Below are 14,460 nucleotides of genomic sequence, written 5' to 3'. Positions count from 1 at the left end.
TTTGGGAGGTGGCTTATAAGAGAACAGCAAAGAGTGAGACTAAAGGCTTTGCTTGATATTTATTATTATTGTATAAATTCTGAAGAGGACTTTATAAGTTACTATTATTCTAAGGTGAATGCTTTTGAAAAAACATCACATCCAATAAAACTGAATTCTATCATCAACTAACTTCTGTGACACTCTCCAAGCAGAACAATTCTTCATTGAAACAGTTGATCAATGACTTCATGGATAGACCATCTTAATAAACACCCATTCCATAAGTGAATGTACCCTGTTACATGTGGCCTGAGAATGACAACAATCACTCAAATCAAATAGCTTTGAACATAGCAGGAAATTAGTATCCAAAAATCATGCCTACAGTTCATTCCTTGCCACAGCAGATATGTCAACTCTACCCTTAGTACTATGGAGGTAAAATACTTTGGTGATGTGAGGGACATTCAAGTACAGCCTTATTACAATGAAATCCAGTGTCCATAAATTGTTCTTCTTTTTTTCTTTTCTTTTTTTTTTGTATCACAGTAAGCCAAGATTTTTTTTAATTTTACAATTATTATATACTTTCTTCGTTTACATTCCAAAAGTCCCCTCCCGCCTCCCCCCTTACCTCTCCTTGATCCCCAACATACCTACTCCCACCTACATTCCCTAGCAGTACCCTGAGCTGAGGCATATAACCTTCACAAAACCATAGGCCTCTCCCCCCACAGATGGCCTACCAGGCCATCTCCTGCTACACATTCAACTAGAGACATGAGCTCTGGAGGTACTGGTTAGTTAATATTGTTGTTCTTATTTAGGGTTTCAAACCATCTCAGTTCCTTGGGTACTTTCTCTAGCTCCTCCATTGGGAGTCCTGTGTTCCATCCAATAGATGATTGTGAGCATCCACTTCTGTATTTGCCAGTCACTCGACTATCCTCACACAAGACAACTTCAGGGTCCTGTTAGCATAATCTGTAAGTCAAGAATTTTAAGATCTCCTAAAAACACAACAAACAAACAAACAAACAAACAACAAACAAACCAAAAGACTATTTATGTTCACCAAAAAAACTAATAGTGATATATTATTTTAATATATCATACAGTTAATATATTTGGAGTTATTTAAAATTTATGAGAAAAAAATTTTCAGTATTGCTGCAGACAAATATATAAATTGATTGTTGTTTCTATCAAACAACATTTTTAATATTCATTTTTATTGTTACAATATTTTATAAATATTAAGGATCATGATAAAAAATGGAAGGTTTGATAGGTTTTGAGTGGGCATCAGCTGGAGGAGTTGGGGTACAAAATAAAAAGAAGAATGTGATGTAAGTCTGTTTACTCAAAATATGTTTTTAGATGTTAACAAATTCAGATAAATTGAAATTATGTATATTTTCTTATCATAATGCAATAAAAATTAAATCAAAATATATTTCTAGAACTGGTGGGATTGCTCAGCAGTTATGAGAACCGGCTATTATTTTACAGTTCCTGAGTTCAATTCCCAGCAACAACATGGTGGCTTACTACCATATATAAAGTGATCTGATGACCCCTTCTTTCATGAAGGTGAACCCATAAAAAGAGGACTCATACATTTTAAAAATGATAGACTTAAACACATTAAAATGTTTCTATTATTATTATTATTATTATTATTATTATTATTAATATTATTAAAGTGTCTAACTACTTCCTTTCATTTCTTTCCACCAAACCAGCCTTGGAAATCTAATGCACAAGTAGGAAAACACTGCAAGTTAATGGGCGGAATGCTCTTGGGTACATGAAATACACACTAGACTAGTTGAAAAAATGGAAAAACTAGCTGTTAAGGGCAACTTTTGGTTAGGCAGTGGTGGTTCATGCCTTCAATCACAGCACTTGGGAGGCAGAGGACAAGGATTTTTGAGTTCAAAATCAGCCTGGTGTAAGTTCCAGGACAGACAGTGCTACACTGAAAAACCCTGTCTTGAAATTTAATAATAATAATAATAATAATAATAATAATAATAATAATAATAATAATAATAATAATAATAATAATAAAAGCACCTATTCTATGCAGAGGACCAGGCACAAAGCACCCACATTGTGGCTCATAACATATGCACAATCACAGTTTCAGAGAAACAGTGCTCTCTTGCAGCGTCTGTAGGCAACAGAGGCATAAGTGAGAGAGAGGGGCTGCTCAGCCTAGCACATAAGTGAGAGAGGGGACCTGGGCGGCCCAGCATATAAGTGAGAGAGAGGCCCTGCCCAGCCTAGCACATAAGTGAAAAAGAGGGCCTGCAAGGACTAACATCTAAGTGAGAGGGAGGTCCTGGGAAGCCTAGCACATAAGAGAGAGAAGGGCCCTGGGCAGTCTAGCACATAAGAGAGAGAGAGGACATGTGAAGCCTAGCACCTAAGAGAGAGAGAGAGAGAGAGAGAGAGAGAGAGAGAGAGAGAGAGAGAGAGAGAGAGAGAGAGAGAGAGAGAGAGAGAGAGGACCTGCCCAGCCTAACTCCTAAGTGAGAGAGTGGGCCTGAGTGGCCAAGCACATAAGTGAGAGAGAGAGGGCCTGCACTGCCTAGCACACTCTTCTATCAAGCTGAGGACTAGGAAAGTAGAGAAAGGAGAGTACCAGGGGTTGTAGGAAATCTGCATGTTCCCTTCTGAACTCTTAGGGCAGCATAGACTCTTCTGGTGTGTGTGTGTACTGCAGAAGTCCACATTATTAAATGTTTATGCACATAAATAAATAAAAAACCAAAAATGCTTACAAGAGCCTCTACAGCTGAAATTAAGTAGAGCCATTTGCTGTATTTCATATGTTACATATTTGTTCTGGATTTTCAAGTTTGTAAGCACTTGTCAACCAACAAACTGGAAATCATTTGTCTTAAAGCCAGTAGATTACTCCCACCTTCTAAAATCTCCCTTCAAAGTACTTGGTATTCCGTGAACGCATGCGCAGGGTGTATTCAGTCAATCAGCACAGTCCTTTGGTGAGACCTATTTGCTCCAGCTGGCATCACAAAGGATCCTCTGAGGCTTCTGTCTGGGTGTGGCCCCTGACAACGGTTTTTTTTTTTTTTTTTTTGCCATTGAGGAGCTAAGCACAGAAGGGTGCGGTTTGGAAGGTGTTCTCCTCTTAGATGAGCTGTAAGTGATAGTCTGCCCTGATCAGGGTTGTTGGACAGTTAATCGAGGTGTGACAGGGTGGGGAATCTCAGGCCCAGGAGGCCACTATGTGAGGAAAAGCCTCCTGATCGCCATTTCCTGTGGAATCTGAGGGTGAATGGAAGGTGGAGGACCATATTCATGGAAGAGGATCGAACAGGTCAGGGCCATAGAGAATTGGGAACCCTTGGAAGAGAAAAGCTTGGGGCCTGGGGATAGGATCAGAGAACCAGCTGCAGGACTGTGGGTCAGGGAACAGGGATCCATTGGTGAGATGCCTTGGCGATTGTCCTGTGTGATATTCAGGATCCCTTAGAAACACACTGAGGATTCCTCCCTCCTCATTGTCTTCTCTATGGTGTGTTCCTTTGGTATAGACTGTATGAACATTGCAGACAGTAGAATGGCATAGGAAGATGAATGAAAAGAAGAAGAGGAGATAATTGTAAGAGATTCATAAGTCATTGGGGATGGATTCTGACCACAGATCTTTCTGTCTCAGTCTCCCATGTATTGGGATTAAAGACTTGCACCACCAAGTTCAGCTTTTTCTCTCAGTTTAGTTTCTGTAGGATGGGATCTATCTTTGTAGTTTCAGCTGGCCCGGCTTGGTCTGGCCTTGAACTTACAATCTTCAGATGTTTGAAATCCTCGGCTTCCCCAAATCCCTAATTTCTCCAATATAAGTTCTTTCTGTGTGGGTGGTGGTGGTAGTTCATGTTTTTTTGTAGACTTAGTGGTGGATCTTTTTGATATGAATATACAGTTACCATGTTCTTTATCTTTCTGGATAGAACTGTGAGTTTACGTTAGACTGAGATAAACTGGTAAACAGAATTGCTGATGTTTTGTTTAAAAATATTCTGTGGGAGATAGGACCAAAATTCAGATACCTCAAAGGTTAAAGGATGTTGTTCATCGTTTTTTGGGAGGAGGGGAGGACTCATATGTTGAAGGTTGGCCAGTTTTTGTCTCTTTTTAAACTGAGAAATGGCAGACTAATAATTTAGGTTCTAAAGGAGGTTTTTAAAGAAGTGAGTTAAAGAAGTTTTTAAAACAAGTTGTGAGGGAGAGGGACATGATAAATGGGATACACGGAGGAAATGGTACGGGTAAGTGTATATATATATGCATCACCATATTGAATATGTACACAGAACTCTCTGATAAAGGCAATTGATTAAAAATATACATGTTAAGTAAAAAAAGAAATGATCTTTCATTGAGCTAAAATAATTATTTGATTTTTTGTTATTTTTAATTATTTAAATGATAATTTTTAATCAGGTAACTAAGTTCTTTTTTTTTCCTTTTTATTTTTATTGTTTTTTTTTTAAACTAAGAAGACTACTGAGTTCTTATGAGAAGAATGGCTCTTAAGAAATTGAAGGTGATACCAAAGGAAGGTTACTTATTACTTTTGGACTTTGATGATGAGGACGATGACATAAAAGTTTCAGAGGAGGCTCTTTCGGAAGGTATCGCATTTCCAGTATTAATTGTGTCCTGCAGTTCATTAGACTTTACCTAGTCACCTGAAATGGAAGAAGTCTTTGTTAAGAGTTTACATATACTTCATTTCTAATTTTACCTATATCTCTCTATTCCTATATACAAGGTTTTGCAGCACATAAACCTACTCTTGGAACTATATCAGCATATGTTGAGAGAGAAGAACTTTCTTGATTTCACCTCAAGAAAAGACATGAACATTGTTCGTATAATATGTTTGCCAAACATGAATTTATTTCATAAAACTTGCAAATAAATTATTTCCTTTCTTTTTCTATTATAACTTTTCCTTATTTACATTTCAAATATTATCCCCGTTTCTAGTTTCCACTCCAAAAAATCTCCTGTCCTCTCCCCTCTCCCCCATCTCCCCAACACATCATCTACCAATTCCTAACCCAGGTATTCCCCCATACTGGGGCATAGGATCTTTACAGGAACAAGTGTCTCTCCTCCCATTGATGCCTGACTAGTCCATCCTCTGCTACATAAGAAGCTGGAATCATATATCCCATTATTTGTTTTCATTGATTGGTGGTTTAATCCCATGGAATTGTGGGGTACTTGTTAGTTCATGTTGTTTTTTCTTCTAGGGGCCTGCAAACTCCTTAAGCTCCTTAGGTATTTTCTCCAGCTCCATAATTGGGGACCCTGTGCTAAGTCCAAAGGATGTCTGTGAACATCCACTTTTTTATTTGTCAGGCATTAGCAGATCCTCTCAGGAGACAACTATATCATTCTCCTGCACCCAATCCCTTGTTGGCATCTTCAGTAGATTTGGTGGTTGTATATGGGATGGATCCCCAAGTGAGGCAGTCTCTGTATTCTTTTATTCTCAGCTCCAATCTTTGTCTCTGTAACTCCCTCCATGATTATTTGGTTCCCCATTCTAAGAAGGAACGGCATATCCACACTTTGGTCTTCCTTCTTCAGTTTCATGGGTTTTGCACATTTTACCTTGGTTATTCTGAGCTTCAGGGATAACATCCACTCATCAATGTGTGAATATCATGTGTGTTTTTTGTGATTGGGTTAACTCTCTTAGGAAGATATCATCCAGATCCATCCATTTGTATAAAAATTTCATGAATTCATTTTTTTAATAGCTGTGTAGTAATTCATTAAGTAAATGTGCCATATTTTCTATATACATTCCTCTAAAGAGAGTCATCTGGGTTCATTTCAGCTTCTTGTTATTATACAAAAGGCTGCTATGGACAAAGTGAAGCATGTTTCCTTATTACAAGTTTGAACTTCTGGGTATAACCTTATCAGTTTTATGAGGTCCCATTTGTCCATTTTTAATCTTATAGCACAAGACATTGGTAGTATTTTTTTTCAAGAATATCCCCCCTTTGCCCATGTATTCCAGGCTATTCCCCACTTTCTCCTCTATAAGTTTCAGTGTCTCTGGTTTTATGTGCAGTCCCTTGATCGACTTAGACTTGAGCATTGCACAGGGGATGAGAATAGATCAATTTACATTCTCCTACATGCTAACTGCCAATTGAACCAACACCATTTGTTGAAAATGCTGTCTCCTTTCCACTAGATGGTTTTAGCTCCTTTGTCAAAGATCAAGTGACTAAAGGTTTATTTCTCTGACTTCAGTTCTATTTCATTTATCTACCTGTCTACCACTATACCTGTACCATGTAGTGTTTATCACAATTGCTTTGTAGTGCACTTTGAGGTCAGGCATGGTGATTCCACAAGAGGTTCTTTTATTGTTGGGAATAGTTTTTCCTATACCAGGTTTTTGTTTTTTTTTGTTGTTGTTGTTGTTGGTTTTTTGTTGTTGTTGTTGTTGTTGCTTGTTTGTTTTTTTCAAATTCCAGGAGAATTTGTAAATTGCCCTTTCTAACTCAGTAAAGAATTGAGTTGGAATTTTGATGGGGATTATATTGAATCTATAAACTACTTTTGGCAGAACAGCCATTTTTACTATATTAATCCTTCCAATCCATGAGCATGGGAGTTCTTTCCATGTTCTGTGATCTTGTTTCATTTCTTTCTTCAGAGACATGAAGTTTTTATCATATATATCTTTCACTTTCTAAGTTAGAGTCACACCAAGCTATTTTATATTATTTGTGAGTATTGTGAAGGGTGAGTTTTCCCAAATTTCTTTCTCATCCTCTTTTTCCTTTGAGTAGAGAAAGGCCACTGATATGTTTGAGTTAATTTTATATTCACCTACTGCACTGAAGTCATATATATGGTTACGATTTCTCTGGTGCATTTTTGGGTCACTGATACATGCTATCATATATTCTGGAAATAGTGATATTTTGACTTCTTCCTTTCCAATTTGTATTCATTTGTTTTCCTTTTGTTGTCTAATTGCTCTAGTTAGGACTTCAACTACTATATTCAATAGGTATGAAGAAAGTGGGCAGCCTTGTCTAGTCCCTGATTTTAATGAGATTGTTTCATTTAGTTTAATGTTTCCTACTCGTTTGCTGTCTATTGTATTTTTTTTTTTTATGTTTAGATATGGGCCTTGAATTCCTGACCTTTCCTGGACTTTTATTATGAATGGGTGTTGTGTTTTGTCAAATGCTTTCTCAGCATCTAATGAGGTGATCATGTTGTTTTCGTCTTTGAGTTTGTTTCTATAGTGGATTATGTTGACAAATTTCCATATATTAAACCATCCCTGCATTACAGGGATGAAGTCTACTTGACCATGATGGATGATCGTTTTGATGTATTCTTTTATTTGGTTTGCAGTGATTTTATTGAGTATTTTTGCTTCGAAATTCATAAGGGAAAATGGTCTGAAGTTTCCTTTCTTCATTGTGTTTTTTTATGGTTTGAATATAATTGTAATCTGGCTTCATAGAACAAATTCAATAGTGTTCCTTCTCTTTTGATTTTGCATATTAGTTTGAAGAGTTTTGGTATTAGGTCTCCATGTGTAAGACCCCGAAGATGGACCTCCTCTCAAGTCCAGTAAAGTCCCGGGATGAGCTGGCCAGCACCCCAATGACTTGAGAGAAATCCACACCTGATGCAAACTGCAAGAGGTTTTATTATCAGCTAGCTAAGGACAAACTCCTTCCACTGTGCAGGGCAGGGGCGTATGACTCTGAGATGTGACAGAAGAAGGTTTTTATTAGCTAGCTGAGGAATTGGGATGAGTTGGGAGGAGAGTTTGGAGGAGTTGGGAAGAGATGGGAGGAGTGTTCTTCTCTGCCCAGATGTCCTTGTCAAAACTCCAATTTTTAATCTCTAGCTGTAAGGCTCAGAAACCAAAAGGATTTTTGGTGGCTGTAGAGAACATAGAGCTTCTTTCTGGCTGTATTTTTATAAATCAGGGAAAACAATCTTGGAGAATGTCCAGGTGCTTTACCTTCCAGGGAGAAACGCTCTAAGTTGTGGTCTCACATTTCCCACTCCTTCTAGTACATAGTTCTGATCTTATAAGTTAGAAAATTAAACCTCTGGCCCAGCTGCCAAACAAAGCCAACATGAGGTCACAGCTTTAGGATATGTAAGATTGAGAACCTCAGAAGCCCATTGAATGAGATAAAAGAGCCTCTTGCCATTGGGAGGAGGGAGGGAGGGAGGTTCCTGTGCAGTGCCCACTGTGTGTGAGCAGTGCCAGGCCAGTGGGCCATGGCAGGCTGGATGCCAGAACTGGGCACATGCTGGAGGTGTGGCAGCAGGGCTTGTGAGAATCATCAGGGAAAGTCCTTTTGATCTGAGTTCAAGTTTGCCAGAATGGTGGCACCAGACCAGGACAGGTACTCCTGTTTGAAATTTATGTGGCACCAAGATGGTTTCTGGTTCGTATGTTTTTTGTTTTTTTGTTTTTGTTTAAGTTTTTTATTGTGTTTCAACATTTCCAAGGCATCTTTTCTGACCAGTTGTAGGTCCTTCAAGTGAGCTAGTGGGAGTTCTGAAAAAGAAACATGAGGGTCAAACATTCCACCTGCTTCTGTTAAAGGGGGGGGGTCCCCTGTTGAGGAGTTCGAATGGTGTAAGTTTAAATTTCCCTGTGGTGTTCCATACTCAGAACAAGGTGAAGGGAAAAAGAGCTGCATAATCTTTTCTGCAAGTCTCTAAAACCAATTTAGTCAAGGTTTCTTTTAATGCTCTATTCATGTGTGTTTTTGAGCTTTACTAAAGTTTCTTTTATGAGTGTGGATGACATTGCATTTGGCGTATAAATGTTCAGAATTGGGAATTCATTTTGGCAAATTTTAACATTGATGAATATGAAGTGTCCCTCCTCTTTTCTTTTTTTTTTTTGATAACTTTGGGTTGAAAGTCGAATTTATTTGATATTAGAATGGCTACTCCAACTTGTTTCTTTGTAACATTTTTTTGGATAATTGTTTTCCAGCCTTTTACTCTAAGGTAATATCTGTATTTGTCCCTGAGATTTGTTTCTAGTATGCTTGGTCTTGCTTACACATCCTGTCTGTTATTCTATGTCTTTTTATTGGTGAATTGTGTCCGCTGATATTATGAGATATTAAGGAAAAGTAGTTGTTGCTTCCTGTTATTTTTGTTGTTAGAGTTGGAATGTGATTCATGTAGCTTTCTTCTTTTAGGTTTGCTTCAAGATCAATTTCTTGGTTTTTCTAGAGTGTAATTTCCCTCCTTATATTGGAGTTTTCCCATTATTTCCCACTTGATGGGCTGGATTTGTTCGAGCATATTGTGTAGATATCGTTTTTTTTTCACAGAATACCTTGTTTTCTCAATCTATTGTAAAATTTTTTGATGCGTCTAGTAGCCTTGTCTGGCATTTCTTTTCCCTTAGGGTCTGTATGACATCTGCCCTGGATATTATGGCTTTCATAATCTCTGGGGATAAGTTAGGTATAGTTTTGATAGGATTTCCTTTATAAGTCACTTGACCATTTTCCCTTAGTGCTTTTAATATTCTTCTTTTTCTTTTCTTTTTTTTATTATGCATTTGGAGTTTTGATTTCTATATGATGGAAGAAATTTCTCTTGTGGTCCAAACTATTTGGAGTTTTGTAGGCTACTTGTATATTCATAGGCAACTCTTTCTTTAGGTTAGGGAAGTTTTCTTCTATAATTTTGTTGAATATATTCACTGTCCCTAAATATGAAAAACTTACTTGTCATTGATACCTATTATCCTTAAGTTTTGTCATCTCCTTGTGTCCTGGATTTTCTCGGTGTAAATATTTCCTTTCTAAAATCTCTTCCAAAAATTTACATGGAGAGTTTTTCCAGATAAATTCAAATCGATAGTACTTTATTAACTATTACTTATATAGAATCCTTTCAAATGTTTCTGTTTTCTATTGTTAATACAGTAAAGAGCCCAGCATTTGATAAAAATGAGAATATATCGCCTCAAGCAGAAGCAGATGAAGATATGGGGTAACATTTTCAATATTTTTTGCCAGCTCAATAGATTACTTCATAAGTAGTGTTTGTATTACCTTCACTGGAGAAGTAGATTCAGGAAGATAGCAATACAAATCAGACCCTGCTATATGTTGAGTTCAAGCTCAGCTTGAGGTCCTTCAGACCTTGTGATAACAAACACATAGCAACTAGTATAATATGACCACCTGCCTGAGATCTTCCAAGATATACACACAAAGAAAAGGAGAAAAATCATGAAAATAAGAGGGGGACCATCTGGCAAGAAGAAGGGTCTCAGCAAGAGTGGGAGAGTAATGAATAAACTACTGTGGGTGTAAATGTATGAATTGGTAAAAGTAAAGAATACAAGATCACTTTGATACTCCACCATGTAATATATACACACACATATATATATATACATACATACATATATATATATATATATATATATATATATATATGACATTTGTTCTTAACCAAACATTATATATTTATTATAAATAATTAAAAGAAAGTTCTTTTTAAAGTTTTGTGTGGGTAAGAAAAATGCCTACCAGTCCACTATATTTCTTGCATTAATTTTTTATTTTCCTTTCTTCACAGAGATGAAGTAGACAGTATGTTGGATAAATATGAAGGTATGTGTTTTTGGAGGTATTTGCCTGTTTTTTAAAGAGGTCAGAAGAGGGCATCAGATTTCTAGACTGTATAGCAAAAGGGGATAATTTTGGGTTCACAGTAATTGTAGTTTCCTTTAAAACACATATGAGATAACTTCTCAGCAAACATTCAGAATGCAAGATTAGCTGAAGATGTAGCTCAGTGGTAAATCACCATTTAAAAGTGATGAGTTTCATCTTCAGTGGCAAAAATAAACAAACAAAAACAAACAAAGAAACAAAACAAAACAATAACAATAAAAACCCCAAACAAACCAACAAATGCACCAAATTAACAAAAATCCTACCAAACAAGCAAAACACAGTTATAAGTCTTGCAAATGAAATGTTAGGTTGTCCAGTTTGCCAAATTAACTGCAAATTGTAAAATGAGCAAGAAACCCAGTTTGCTCTTGTAAGGAAACAAGCAAAACCAGCAATAAGCATTTTAGGAGCCTAAACTTAGGAATGATTAGAGAAGAAAAAAAAATATACAGTGGCTACCACAAGAGAACAAACCTCTCAGAGGGGCTAGAGAGATGGCTGTTTTGGTAATGTGCTTTATTTGAAAGTATATAAATTAAGGAGGGGGTCTTAAATCGGCTTTAAAAATGCAGGCTGCAACCCAGTGAAAAGTAGTTGGAGACAGCTTGCTGGCTAGCCAGGCTAGTGGCATTGGTGAGCTGCAGATTCAGAGAGAACCTGTCTCATGTTTTAAATTTGGGCAGTCAGAGGTGGTTCATGCCATAATCCCAGCAATTGGTAACCAGGGTGAAGTCCAGGACTACAACCCTGCCTTGAAAAAAAAAAAAAAAGGAAGTTGGAATGTGATTGAGAATGCAGCAAATGTCTATTTGTCGCCCTCTTATGCATACTTATACTGGAATGTATATGCATCAGTTTTTTACAATACTCTTTATCTGATTTACACAATCCATTAAAATGATGGTTTTTGTCTTTTTGTTTTTTCTCTATGAGCAAATTGTCAATATTAAGAAAGTGTTATAATTTTGTAATCTCCACTGTATAGTACAAATAAACATCTTTCAAGAAAAATGATCAGCACACCTTAAAAGACACAAAGGACAGGGATGGAAAGATGGCTTAGAAATTAAGAGCACTTGTTGTTCTTGGACAGAACCAAGTTTTAGTTCCTAGGACCCACACAATGGCTCAAAACCATTTTTAATTCTATATCCATGGGTTTTGGAATTCTCTTCTAGTTTCTATGTGCACCACACATGCATGTTTATAAACACAAACATGCAAAAACAAATTACTTAAATAAATAAAACAATTGAAAATTACAAACAACAGCACCTTCATCTGAAACAAAGTAGGAGAGTCTTGTTTGGGGTCTGTTTTATTTTAGTTTTCAAGTTAGTATTGTAAACTTGGAAAATGGAAAGCCTCTGGGTAGTAGTGGCAGCTAAAATACTACCACCTTTTTGCTCTTCAATGACAGACGACTGATTGAGCCTTTCTCACCCTTAGTACACATGTGCAAACACTGCCAATCAGCAAGGGCCTTGGCTGAGATTGTTTTCCCCGCTATCCAAACCCTGTTACCCAGTATGCTTTGTGGTAGTCATCAAGCCGAGTTCTTGTGGAAGCAAGGTTCTTGAGGAAGCATGGTAGGGAGAAGTCTCAGTAGAGGTAGTCAATTGTCTGTTGAATAATGATTAATACTGTTTGAGCTGGGGGCCTGTGTGGGGAAGAAGGTGGAGGGGTGGAGGTGTTACTTTAGGAGTAAGGAGAGGAGGTGACCCTCACTGGACTCAGGAAGGTACTGCTTCCAGGCTCACAATCAACTTTTCCCACTTAGTTCTCTGCTGAGAAAACCAGAGAACTTCGCTAAGGGCAGGGGTTTGAACAGAATTATCTTCTAACAGAAAGCAGGAAGGCCAGGGAATTGGAGACCCTGGAAGTCTTCTTGGGGCTTGGGGAGGTGAGGAGTGAGTAAATTGGAAGTCAGTTAGTGGAGCCAACAGACTAAAACCTTCTTTTAGCTGCTGCTGCCTGCCAGGAATTCATTAAAAACGAACTGAAAACCAGTCTTCATTTACCTCTACCTGTTGTTAAAATGGCAGATTCCCGAAATTTCTATGTATAGGCTCCAATTGCCTCAAAATACAGAGGCTCCTCTCAGCCTCAGAAGTGCTGGGACTTCAGACATATTTCAGGCCAGGTTGTTGTTATTTATTTGTTGTTTTGGTTTAGGACAGTAAGCTCTAACTCTATATCTCAGGATTGTCTGAAACCTCACCTGCAGCTTTGACTGGCCTTGAAACTGAAGTCCCCAGCCTTACAAATGTACCTGGGCCTGAGGAAATATGTGTTCTTTATTTTTTATATTTAAATTTTTGTTTGTTTGTTTGTTTGTTTTTTATTCCTTTTTTCCTTGTTGAAGATTGAAACCAGAGCTTCTTGCTGTAGCAGTAAAATATTTGTCCAGCCAGAAAAACTTTATATTTTAGATCTGCTTTAGATTTGTATTATGATGAAAAAAATTGAGGAGCTTGGTTATGATAAAAGCAACCATGATTTCATTTGGAGATTGAGATGCAAACACATTTACTCTAATTTATCAAAACCCTAGCAACAATGGGACCAAAATTTAGATCATCCTGTGATTGCATATAAACCCACTTGAAGTCACAGTTAAAGCCATCATATTATGTGTGTGTGTGTGTGTGTGTGTGTGTTTATTTACATTTCAAATATTAGTCATTTCCTGGTTTCACCCCAGAAATTCCCTTTACCATTCCACCCTCCCTCTGCTTCTATTTGCCTACACTGGGACACCAAACTTCACATGACCAAGGACCTCTCCTCTCACTGATGTTTGACAAGGACATCCTCTGCTATGTATTTAGCTGGAGCCATGGTCCCCCTCTTTGTTTGCTGGCTTCGTCCCTGAGTGCTCTGGGGGGAGGGGGGCGGTCTGCTTGGTTCATATTATTGTTCTTCCTGTAAGATTACAAACCCCTTCAGCTCCTTCAGTCCTTCCTCTAACTCCTCCACTGTGGACCCCATAATCAGTCTGATTGTTGGCTGTGAGCATGAGCCTCTGTTTTTGCCAACCTCTGGCAGAGCCCCTAAGGACACAGCCTTATTAGACTCCTTTCAGCAATCATTTGTTGGTATCCACAATAGTGACAGGGTCTGGTGTTTATATACGGGATGGATCCACAGGTGGGGCAGATTCTGAATGGTCATTCCTTCAGTCTCTGCCCTGCACTTTGTCTCCATATTTCCTCCCAGTAGTATTTTGTTCCCCATTCTGAGAAGGACGGAAACATGCACACTTTTTTCTTCCTTCTTAAGGTTTATGTGGTCTGTGAATTACATTTTGTGTATTCTGAACTTTTAGGATAATATCCACTTATCAGTGAGTGCATACCATATTTTTCCTTTGGGATTGTGTTACCTCATACAGGATGATATACTTTAGACATATCCGTTTGCGTGTGAACTTCCTGAAGTCATTTTTTCTTTATGGTCACTATACATTTTTATCACTATTTCTCTATAATACAGCTTGAGGTCAGGGATGATTCCCCCTGAAGTTCTTTTATTGTTGTGAATAGTTTTACAATATCCTGGATTTTCGTTATTCCAAATGATTTTGCATATTGCTCTTTCTATCTTTATAAAGAATTAAGTTTGAATATTGATGGAGAGGGCATGGAATCAGAGCTTACTTATGGCAAGATAGACATTTTTACTAAATTATTTGGGACACCAATCTATGGCCATG

This window comes from Mus musculus, chromosome Y (assembly GCF_000001635.26).
Source record: "Mus musculus strain C57BL/6J chromosome Y, GRCm38.p6 C57BL/6J".
Classification (NCBI taxonomy): Eukaryota; Metazoa; Chordata; class Mammalia; order Rodentia; family Muridae; genus Mus; species Mus musculus.
Note: the sequence above shows the minus strand (reverse complement) of the source record.